At 32.5% G+C, this 12,332-nt stretch overlaps 1 non-coding gene across 1 annotated transcript; it reads left to right on the forward strand.

Annotated features, from left to right (window-relative positions):
* The first annotated feature begins 7,003 nt into the window (after positions 1 to 7,003).
* On the forward strand, positions 7,004 to 7,110 carry LOC148764312 (small nucleolar RNA R71). Its single transcript, XR_016025017.1, has one exon. It is a non-coding gene; the product is annotated as a small nucleolar RNA R71 (small nucleolar RNA).
* The last annotated feature ends 5,222 nt before the right edge of the window (positions 7,111 to 12,332 follow it).

Below are 12,332 nucleotides of genomic sequence, written 5' to 3' on the forward strand. Positions count from 1 at the left end.
TCTTTCCCAATCCATATACATAGACAAGGTGCTAAAGAGGTTTAGCATGATGAAGTCCAATAAGGGACACTTGCTTATGTCACAAGGCATCTATCTCTCCAAAGAATCAAGAAGAGAGAGATCGCATGGATAAGATCCTATATGCTTCATCAATAGGATCTATCATGTATACGATGTTTTGCACTAGACCGGATGTATCTTATGCTTTAAGTGTCACGAGTAGATACCAAGCTAATCTTGGTGAAAGTCACTAGATAGTTGTGAAAAACATCTTGAAGTACTTACGAAGAACTAAGGATGTATTTCTGGTTTATAAAGGAAATGAACTCCAAGTTAGGGGTTATATGGATGCAAGCTTTCAAACTGACAAAGATGATAGCAAGTCGCAAAGTGGATATGTATTCACACTCAATGGAGGTGCTGTGAGTTGGATTAAGAAGTGAGTTCCAAACAAGAGACAACTGCAAATTCTACAATCGAGGCCGAATACATCTTTGGGTCTGAGGTAGTGAAAGAGGCAATTTGGATTAAGAACATTACTAAACTAGATGTGATTCCTAGCATTATTGATCCAATACCTTTGTAATGTGATAACAATGGAGCCATTGCACAAGCAAAGGAACCAAGGTCTGATTAGAAATCCAAACATGTATTACGACGTTACCATGTGATCAGAGAGATCATTAGAAGAGGAGACATTTGTATAGAGCGTATACCCACTGTGGATAATATTGTTGATCCTTTCACTAAAGCACTGTCCCAACAAAAGCATAATCATCATGTTGAGAACATTGGTATTAGATACATAGGTGATTGGCTTTAGTGCTAGTGGGAGATTGCTAATATAAGCCCTTCAAGCCAATCTGTGGTTGTATGGGAACTGCAATTTTGAGATATTCATGTATGACATTTTATTATTCATAATAACATTAAGGTAGTTCTTTATCCATAAGTTTGTCATTTAATTACTTTTTGTACTTATGCAGATAAAGCCCATGGAACTATATATGCCTTGCAAAGGAATTATATTGGGATATAATTATGAGATCCTTATGCATTAAAGTATTGTTCTTAAAAGTTCCTGATCATTGTATTATTGAAACAGGGTATCAATAATGCTCAAAGATTGGCACATGTTATGTTCCTTACTTGTGAAGTAAGTAATCGTTTTCATAGGTTGAAGTATAGAGATACTCGAAACTAGCATGTGGGTGTTTGCCATGGGATAGCGAGTTCATTGAACATGACCCGCCATGAGAAGTGCATTTGGTATTTCACTCAAGTGTCTATGCAATACTTCTCATGTGTCAATTCTGTAACTACTGTTAGTTAAAATCCTACTATGCAAGTATACGTATCGAATAGATAATATATTAACAAGCAGGTATCGATCCCACAGGGAATTGCTCTAAAACTTTACTAATTACTAAAATTAGAATAATTCAATCTTATTCAAAAAATTAAAATTAATTAATTAACTAAAACTAATTAACTAAAATTAAAATCAATAAGAAAAAAAATTAAAATAAAAATACTTTAGAAAATATCAAATCAAACAGGCCTAGGATTACAATATCCCTCATACTTCATCTAAATCTTACCTCTCTTCCTTAACTTATTTTAAGGGATTGAATTGCTAACCTAGAGTCCTCAATTATTTATAAGGGTCTCCCGACTTGTCCTATAAAAATATCTATTTTAATCAAAACACTATATCCCTATGTGAATTGAAATTAAAACAGACTCATTAAGTTCAAGCTCTAATCTGGCTACATATGGCCTATTGGTATATCCCTATCCTATACACAAATCAATTAATATAATCATATGCTATCCCAATTTTAGTCTACTCTAAACTCCCTTTCCCAAGTTTGTTTAGGTTCCTCAATCAATTTAATTGGTGGCCAAGCAATTAAAAGCATTAAAAACAAATTGGAATAAACAATTCAAATCTCATTGAAAATAAGTAAGACAAAGATTAAAGACTTAGACTACATGTGAGTTCAATTGCAATCCTAGAAAAAGAAATTTAGCTACTCATAATCGCAAAATAAAATAACGTTGTATAAAATTCAACCATTGAAAGTATCATGAACGATAGAAGCTAAGGAATAAAATAAAATAATATTTGTCGTCTTGATCTCCAAGTTTCAGCCTTAACTTCTAATTTCTTGAATCTCCCAAAGGTTCTCTAGCTAATGTTGTTAAACATATCCTATTTATACTAATAAACTTAACCTAAAGTTCCTTAAGCTGACCTAGGGTTTAATTGGGCTTAAAAGTATAATAAGAGGCCCAAAATTCAATTGTCAATCTTTACAAATTTCCATTCCCAACACAGTACGTCTAGCTATTTTCCGATATAATTTTCTCTATTTTCGAAGCAGAACTAGGAAAAGCAATCTTCATGAAAGTTGTAGCTCTGTCTCTTAGCTTTCCACTGATCTATGAATCTCATTATTTGGAGTCTTGTAGCTCGAGATATAGCCAAAATACAGAAGCATATGCAAGTAGATTCTAGGTCTTTTAACATCTTACTTTTCAAAATTAAGCCCAATCACTTTTAATCCTACAAAAGAAATATAAAAACTAATAAATCATAACCAAATTAAAAGGAATAATATAAAATTAAAATAACTAATTTAAAAGTAACCTAATTATAAAAACAACTAAAAATAAGTAAATTATAATTAAAAATTGAGGACTTAGTTAATATTTAATAATAATATTAGAATAAAATAATTCTATAAAATATAATTATCACACTCCCAAACTTAAGATTTTGCTAGTCCTCGAGCAAAAGAAAATTACAAAAAAATAATAAACATAAAAAATTTTTGAACAAGAGATAGAAGTACCAAATCATGATTTCTCAATTTTTTTTCTTAGAAATTAACTACAATTCCAACATAAGGTAACATATAACTAATCCTTAAATTCATGCATCAATTTAAGTGAAAACTTATTTTTCGAATGGACTTCTGTCTGTGTGAATGCTTTCTTACAAAGAATATCATGCAATTTGGATTAGTTTATGCCAATTCTAAGCATAGATTAGTACTATAATCCCATAGGTTTGCTTTTCATCTCTCTCTTCTCTAATGTAGAGTAACACTTATTCAAGGATCAATAGGTCTTTATCAAGCTTGTAATGTAAGGCTAAGGTGAAGGTATGATAAAGGATATATTTAGGCTCAAATTCACCCTAAGCACTTAATCAATCTAGGACACATAAAAAGCTCAAATTTTTTTTATATGACACCCCCAAACTTGAAGTAAACTTTCCTTTGTACATAACACTTTTTTTCTTTCTTCATCTTTTTATTTTTTTTAACCCCCAAACTTATTTTTTGATAATTATAAACTAGGGATAATTTTGCTAACAACCATCACTTCTTTTTATTTTTTCACACCTTTCTCCTTCAATTTATCTTTAAGCTCAAACCGTTCTTTAGAAAGATTAAAATACTTAGAGGGTGAAAGGTTCAAATTGCTGGAATTAAATAAAAAGGCCAAGGCTAATATAACTGTGTAATTACAAAGAAAAGGTAAATTAGGCTCAAAAAGGGTGACTAAGGATAAATATAATAAGGTAGGCTAAAAAAGGCTCAAACGGTCCAAAGATGGCCTAAATCACTTCTTATCCTAAGTGTTATCTAAGATTTCGCCTCGAGAGAAAATCTAGCAAATTCTAGAATTCTTGACTTCACTATACTTTTTCATCAACATAAACTTTCTCTAATCGCATAAAAATTCTAAGTAAAAGAGTATAGTGCTCAATTTGTTGGAAGTCACATTCTAAAATAAAGCTAACACAAGAATATCACATAAAATTAAATCATAACTATATGCTTCCCAAAAGCTAAGAATCAAAAGATAATATCATCTTGGGATTGGGAAAATCATGGATGAGGTGCAACTATCTCAACTTTTTTTAAAAAAAAAACACAACAAAACATGCGAAATATAAATAAAACATGCAAGATATAACTACTCCCCCAAACTTAGAATGAACATTGACCTTAATGTGATAAAAGAAAATAAAAGAAAAAGGACAAGAATACTCCCCTACTCTGAAGCTGCAGTCTGCATGTCCTCCGCATGGCCTCCACCCATCATCAACTCTCAGCAACAAAGCATTCATCAATTAGATATGTAGCAAACGAAAAGTTCATGAATCCATTATATGGGTAACAAGAAATTGGCACTAATCTTCAAAATTTTCGACACTCTAAGCATTAATCATGAGGAAGTCTGAAAAACTCATTAACAAACATGCACAATTGATTCATTCAAGGTTAAAAAATTATAAAGTTTGCCATTAACACAAACCTCATCCTTTCTTTACACAAAATAATTGAAAACCAAGTGTTTGAAGGAGTACTAACCTTAGGAGTGCAGGATTTCAAAAAATAAAAATAAAAATAAAAAAAATCCAAGTAAAAAGAAAATGCAAAAATTTGGAGTGAAAAAGAGAAGACAAAGGAAGGCAAGAGATTGGCAAGAAGAGGAATAATGGGAGTAGGGATGGTAGTTGAAGAAGAAGAAGAGTGACAAAAGAAGAAAAGAAAAAGAAAAAGAAAATATAAATAAAAAAATAAAAAAAAATATTTTAAAAGGTCGCAGCGCATAATATTTTTTCACCCGAAGCTTTACGCTTCTGGTTTGAGTGCCTCGCTCTCAAGGTTGAGCGCCGCGGCTCTCAGGGTTGAGCGTCGCGGCTCTTAGGGTTGAGCGCCGCGGCGTTCAACTTTTCTGCCAATCTTTTCTTTGTTTAGCACCACGACTCTCCCTTTAAGGGCCACGGTGTTGAAACATTCTGTTTCAGCGACTATTTGTTGCTTCGTCTAGCATCGCGGCTCTCGCTTTGAGGGCTGCGGTGCTGAAACATTCTGTTTCATGCTGCAACGCTGATTTTTTTTTTTTACTTGCAAAAGGAACCATAAAAAAAATTAGTAAATCAAAAGAAATAAATTCTAACTAAACTAAAGAAATTAAATAAAATAAAAGTTAAAATAAGTAAAGTTTAGAAACTTGGGTTGCCTCCTAAGAAGCGCTCGTTTATAGTCACTAGCTTGACTATAGTGCCCCCTTTTTTAGTTCTTCGTCCTCGAAATATGGTCTAAGGCTCATCCCATTAACCATGGTTGTTCTTGTATCCTCACTATAAATCTCAATTATTCCACAAGGATAAGCTTTTACTACTTTGAAAGGACCCCACCATCTTTCTTTGCATTTCCATGGAAAAAGCTTGAAATATGATCTAGAAAGCAACATTACTTGTTGTCCAATCTCAAAAGGACAATTAGATGGTGGTGGAGGATGCTCTGTTGGTGATTGCTCAACTCTCACAAGCGGAGGTGGTGGCTTAAACTCAAAGATTGGTGCTTGCTCACTTATAGGTGGAGAATTAGGTTCACCTTTTCCTTCATCAATTAGCTCCACTCTATAGCAACAATTTGTAGAGCTAGGATGTTTATTTGCATTGAAAATATTAAACTCAACTACCTCTTCTCCAACTTTAAAAGTTATCTTGCCTTCCCTCACATCAATGATTGCGCTTGTGGTAGCCAAGAATGGTCGTCCCAAGATTAAAGGAATTTATTGATCTTTTTCCATTTCAAGCACAATGAAGTCCACCAGAATGTAAAGATGCCCAACTTTAACCAATACATCCTCAATAATCCCAACAGGATGCCTGATTGTTCTATCTGCTAATTGCAAAGAAACTGTGGTAGGTTGTATCTCATTAAGTCCAATTTTCTCAGCAATTGACAAAGGCATGATTGAAACACCTACACCCAAATCACATAAAGCTTTAGTAAATTTAAATCTACCAATAGTACAAGTTATAGAAAAACTCCCTAGATCTTTAAGTTTTGGTGGAAGCTTGTTCTGAATTATTACGCTGCACTCCTTAGTAAGTGCCACTGTTTCAAAATCTTCCAGTTTCTTCTTCTTATTTAAGATGTCTTTCAGGAATTTGACATAACTTTGCATGTTTTCCAAAGCTTCAGCAAAAATGTTCATGTGGAGTTTCTTGAAGAAATTGAGGAATTTCTCAAACTGTTTATCAAGCTTTTGTTTTTTCAACCTTTATGAGAATGGTGGTGGAGGATAATTTGCTTCAAAATTCCCTTGATTTTTAGCTTGCCCATTATCTGTCTTTTCCTCTTTAACTTCTTTCTCAACAATTGCCTTGTCATCATCTATATGCTCCTTTGAAGATTCAATTGATTTTTCATTCACCCTTCCGACTTCTTTTCCACTCCTAAGTGTAACTGCATTACAAGGTTCCTTACCTTTAGGATTGACTTCTATATCACTTGGTAAGGCACCTTGGGGTCTACTGTTGATGGAGTTTGCAAGTTGTCCCATTTGGGTCTCAAGATTTCTCAAGGAGGCTCCATAGCTCTGAATTATGGGATCAGTTTTCGACATATATTGCAAGATAAGTTCTTCCACTTGGGACTTCTTTTCAGGAATTGGTGGTCTAGATTGTTGTTGAAAACCAGGAGGCACGTTGGGGTTTGAATTGGAAGGCCCTGTATTGTTGTTCCATGAAAAGTTTGGGTGGTTTCTCCAACCAGGATTGTATGTATTAGAGTATGGGTTATTCTGCTGCTTGTTGAAGTTCCCCACAAATTGGACTGATGCAGAATCGTATGAACATTGATCACTTGAATGGCCATCTCCATAATTTTCACCAACTACACATGAATTTTGAACTACATAGACTCCCAATGTGTCAATTTTCTTGGATAATGCAGCCACTTGCGCAGCTAAGTTGCCAATTGCATCAATTTCATAGGCTCCAACAGCTTTTCTCGAACCCAACCTTTCTGAAGGCCATTGATAATTATTTGAAGCCATCTCTTCCAACAAATTATAAGCATCTGCAACATTCTTACTCATCAATGCCCCTCCAGCAGCAGCATCAATTGTGGTTTTAATTGACCCAACCAACCCATTATAGAATGTTTGAACTTGCAACCAATTAGGAATCCCATGATGTGGACATCTTCGCAATAGTTTTTTAAATCTCTCCCAAGCTTCATACAAGGACTCACCATCAAATTGTGTGAATGAGGTGATATCGTTCCTCAACTTTGCAGTCTTTACAGGCTAAAAGAACTTTGCGAGAAACTTTTGAGCCAAGTCCTCCCATGTAGTGATAGACCCATTAGGTAGTGAATTAAGCCAGCTTTTTACTTTATCTCGCAGAGAGAATGGAAACAGTCTCAATCTAATAGCATCGTTAGTTACACCATTGTATTTAAAGGTATCATAAATCTCCAAGAAATTTATCAAATGAGCATTAGGATCATCGGTGGGTAACCCACTAAATTGGACTGAATACTGGATCATTTGAATGTAAGCTGATTTAATTTCGAAATTATTCGCATTGATGGAAGGTCTCATAATGCTTTGGTGTAAACCTTGCAACAGAGGAATAACATAATCTCGCAATGCTCTATTTGCTTCGGGAACCATATTAATGGCATTATTGCCATTATTAATGTTATCCTCGGCCATTATCTGATTTAAAGCTGCAACTTGTAAATTTTCCCTTCGATGCCTTCTAAAAGTTCTTTCTATCTCAAGATCAAAAGGAACAAGATTAAAGTTGTCTCTTCTTTGCATACAATGACCAAATATATCTACAAGATAAACAAAATCTAAAATTAAAACAAGAAAAATAAAATTTGAAGTAAGACCAAATTGCTTGGTATTAGTATTAGTAAAAATTGTAAAAACAATTCCTCGGCAACGACGCCAAAAACTTGTCAGTTAAAATTTTATTGCGCAAGTATACGTATGAATGGATAGTATATTAGCAAGTAGGGTATTGATCCCACAGGGAATTACTTTAAAACTTTACTAATTACTAAAATTAGAACAATTCAATCTTATTCAAATAATTAAAATTAATTAATTAACTAAAATTAAAACATATAAGAAAAAAAATTAAAATAATAATACTTTAGAAAATATCAAATTAAACAGGCCTAGGATTACAATATCCCTTACACTTCATCTAAATCTTACCTCTCTTCCTTAACTTATTTCAAGGGGTTGAATTGCTAACCTAGAGTCCTTAATTATTTATAATGGTCTTCCGACTCGTCCTATAAAAATATCTATTTTAATCAAAACACTATATCCCTATGTGAATTGAAATTAAAATAGACTTATTAAGTTCAGACTCTAATCTGGCTACATATGGCCTATTGGTATATCCCTATCCTATACGCAAATCAATTAATATGATCATATGCTATCCTAATTTTAGTCTACTAAACTTCTTTTCTCAAATTTGTTTAGGTTCCTAAATCAATTTATTGGTGGCCAAGCAATTAAAAGCATTAAGAACAAATTGGAATAAACAATTCAAATCCCATTGAAAATAAGTAAGACAAAGATTAAAAACTTAAACTACATGTGAGTTCAATTGCAATCCTAGAAAAAGAAATTTAGCAACTCATAATCGCAAAATAAAATAACATTGTATAAAATTCAACCATTGAAAGTATCAAGAACGATAAAAGCTAAGGAATAAAACAAAACCAAATTTACAGTCTTGATCTCCGAGTTTCAGCCTTAACTTCTAGTTTCTTGAATCTCCCAAAGGTTCTCTGGCTAATGTTGTTAAACATATCCTATTTATACTACTAAACTTAATCTAAAGTTTCTTAAGTTGCCTAGGGTTTAATTGGAATTAAAAGTATAATAAGAGGCCCAAAATTCAATTGTCAATCTTTACAAATTTTCATTTCCGGCACAGTACATCTATCTATTTTCCGACGTGATTTTCTCTATCTTCAAGGCAGAACTGTGCAAAGTAATCTTCATAAAAGTTGTAGCTCTATCTCTAGCTTTCCACTGATCTATGAATCACATCATTTGGAGTCCTGTACCGCTAGATATGGCCAAAATACTGAAGCATATGTAAGCAGATTCTAGGTCTTTTAACATCTTACTTTTCAAAATTAAGCCCAATCACTTTTAATCCTACAAAAGAAATATAAAAACTAATAAATCATAACCAAATTAAAAGAAATAATATAAAATTAAAATAACTAACTTAAAAGTAATCTAATTATAAAAACAACTAAAAATAAGTAAATTATAATTAAAAATTGAAGACTTAGTTAATATTTAATAATAAAATTGGAATAAAATAATTCTATAAAATAGAATTATCAACTACTCCCTAAACTTGAGACACTAGATTTTTTTGCATATGGAGTACTATTCTTTGATTTCATCCTTATGGGTGCCTAATCAAGAATGCCAGAACAGGATGTTTTTGAGTTTAGTATGAAACATATGAAGGCAAATGAGTGGTCAAAATAGGAATTATCACCCCAAGTGATTCAAGGGAAAATATCTTATTAGTTCTTGGTTGATATTAGCTTAATCAAATCCTTGGCCAAGGTGATTAGGAGATTATAAAATGAGTTTCATAAGTCTCCATAAAGCTAATGATCTAACTGCAAGAACAAATATGGAGATCAATAAGAGTAGGCACTGCATCAAGCTCTTATCATCTTTGGGATATATGATGAAAGAATGAATTGCACTGAAAAACTGTACACTGAAAGGTTGTCAAAGAATCCTTTGACTTTCCTAACAATTAGGTGGCCATGATACATTGCTAGATGCCAATAATGGTCTATAGAATTGAGTTAGTTAATTTAAAATTGAATATAATTCATTTAAATTAATTAATTAATAATATCATAATTCAATTCCATTGCCAACATGTTAGGAACCTAATGAGTCACACATAAAGGTTGCAATTTGGATTAAATTGAGAGTGTGATGATTTAAGTTAGAGTTAAATCAAATTCTAGGTTTTAACTACTAAAGACTTAATTAAAAGATTTTAATTAGGTATTGGTTAAATATTATAATTGTTATAATATTAAAGACTTATTTTGCAAATTTCAATAAGTTAAACCTAGATATAAATATCACATTATAGCCACTCTTTTTTTTTTTAAGGAGAAAAAAAAAGATTTTTCTCTTGAGTGCTGTCGCTTTTGAGAAGTTTATTTTCTTTTGAAAACTTCTCATTTGATTCTTTGTTGGAAATCAAAGAAGAAAAGATGACAAATCGTTGTCCACTTGCTAGCACAAGCCCGTAGTATAAAGCTCTCTTTTTGAGAAGAATCCGTTACAATCGTGTGTGCATCATTGGAGGTCAAGTGATTAAGTGGTTCGGATTCTTTCACACAAAAGGTGTTCATTTTTTGTCACCAAAAGGAATCCATTTGATTACGATATCATTTGGAAAGTTAAAACTTTTTTTTTATTTTATGTGATGCTTAACTTTGCATTAAACAACCAAGGTGATCCAAAGGTAGGAGGCATGGGTTTTATTTTATTTAAATTTTTTTTATTTATTCCGCTGCGTTGATGCTTTAATCATGCTGTTCCTAGCACTTATATCAGGCAATATCCGTGTATGTTATATACTGATAAGGTGGTGTATCTGCAAGGGGAGAAAATTTTCTTTTCCTTCACTTTAAATGAAAAATCTTTATTACCATAAAAAAAAAACTTGTTTTACCTTGAAAAAGTATGGACCTCTAACTTTAACTTGAGCATATTTTTAGTTTTACCATCATTAATTTTTAAGTGTTAAAAAACACAAAACTCGATGGTTGAAGAATATTAAAAAACCAAACTCATAAATGTACTAGAAGAAAAATTCAATCCTAGCTTGGTTTAAATAAAAACTTTAACAAATCAAGCTTAATATCCTGCTTTAAGTAGTATTCTTTAAATAGTTGAATTAAGATTGCTCAAAAAACAAAACAAAAAGTTGAATATAGGCCTTTAAGATCCAACTAAACAAAGGGTTGAACCAAGCTTTAGAGCTCAAGAGCCTAGTTAAAATAGGCTAATCAGTCATATTCATATTTGGGCTTCAAACTCAAAAAAATGCTTTAGACTTACTTCCTCCAAATGACTCCTCTATGTCTTAAATTTTATTGAATTTTAAGTTGACTAAAATTCATTATTTGACTAGAATTCTTGTTTGTGTACAACATCGAGTAGTTGTGTGGTTTTAAACTTCTTGTTCCACATCGAATCTTAATCATATTATATTTTGAATTTATATATTATAAAAGTGGATCTTTAGATTTTAAAAGAGTGAGTGTTGCTCTAGGAACCCTAAAGAGGGAACACTTTGTAACTCATCTTTTGCTTTAGGTGGAGCTAAAATGGTTAGGGTGAGTGTTTTTAGAAAGCTATTAAGAAAGAGTGTGCAAGGGATCTTGGGTTGGTTTAGGGAATCATAGAGGTCAATTTATTGTACTTTAATTTCTTAATAGTAGAAGAATGGTTTCACTACATGGATGTAGGTAAGAGGGCGAACCAAGTAAATTCTTATATTTTCTATTTACTTGATTTTTCTAAGTATTACCTTTGTTGTTTCTTGGGCATTTTTTAAAATAAACTAGTATCAGAGCTTCAGGTTCGATAATCAAGATTCAATAAAAATGTCAAAAGTACTAGTTATTTAGATTTTCAATTGAGAAGTTTGATGGGAAAACTAGTTTCACAAAAAGGTAAAGAAAGATAAAAAATCTCCTTGTGCAGCAAGATTTGGTGCACCCCTTGCTAGGAAAGAAGAAAGGGTAGCCATATGGTATGAAAGATGTTGAATGGACAGACTTGGAGAAAATATGTGTGAGCACTACTAGGCTTTGCATCAAAGATAATTTGTTTAACCATGTTATTGATGAGGATTCTACTATAGGGTTGTGGGTAAATTTGGAGAAGATTTATTTGACGAAAAGTCTTTCCAACAAGTTGCAACTAAGGCGAAAGTTGTATCATTTAAAAATGAAGGAGAATGGCAACCTCATGAAGCATATGAATGGATTCAACGGGATCATTAATCAATTGAAAAAAGTTGATGTAAAGGTGACGAAATGAGAGAAGGCACTATTGTTTCTCGCATCTATTTCAATTATGGAATTTCTGATTTGCTAGAAGGATACAATGGCATTAGATCAAGCACAAGCAATGTTGATGTCTCATAAAGGAGGTAAAGATTCGATTGACTCGACATTGGTGGTCAAAGGTCGGAAGAGTAAGGTAACAGGCATGGGATCTATGGGTGGCAAGTTTAGATCTAGCGTTGTTCATTACTTTTGATGCAAAGGGTATGGACATATTCAAAAGGATTGTCCTAAAAAAGGGGATGAAAGTAACGAGAACAGTGAATGTATTTTTGTTACTAACAATGATGATTGTGCAATCTTAGCAATCTTAAAAGATTTGTATGCAAATTTTGGTTGGTACTTAGATTTTGC

The sequence above is a fragment of the Theobroma cacao genome, chromosome 2 (genome assembly GCF_053813885.1).
Source record: "Theobroma cacao isolate CCN51 chromosome 2, ASM5381388v1, whole genome shotgun sequence".
NCBI lineage: Eukaryota > Viridiplantae > Streptophyta > Magnoliopsida > Malvales > Malvaceae > Theobroma > Theobroma cacao.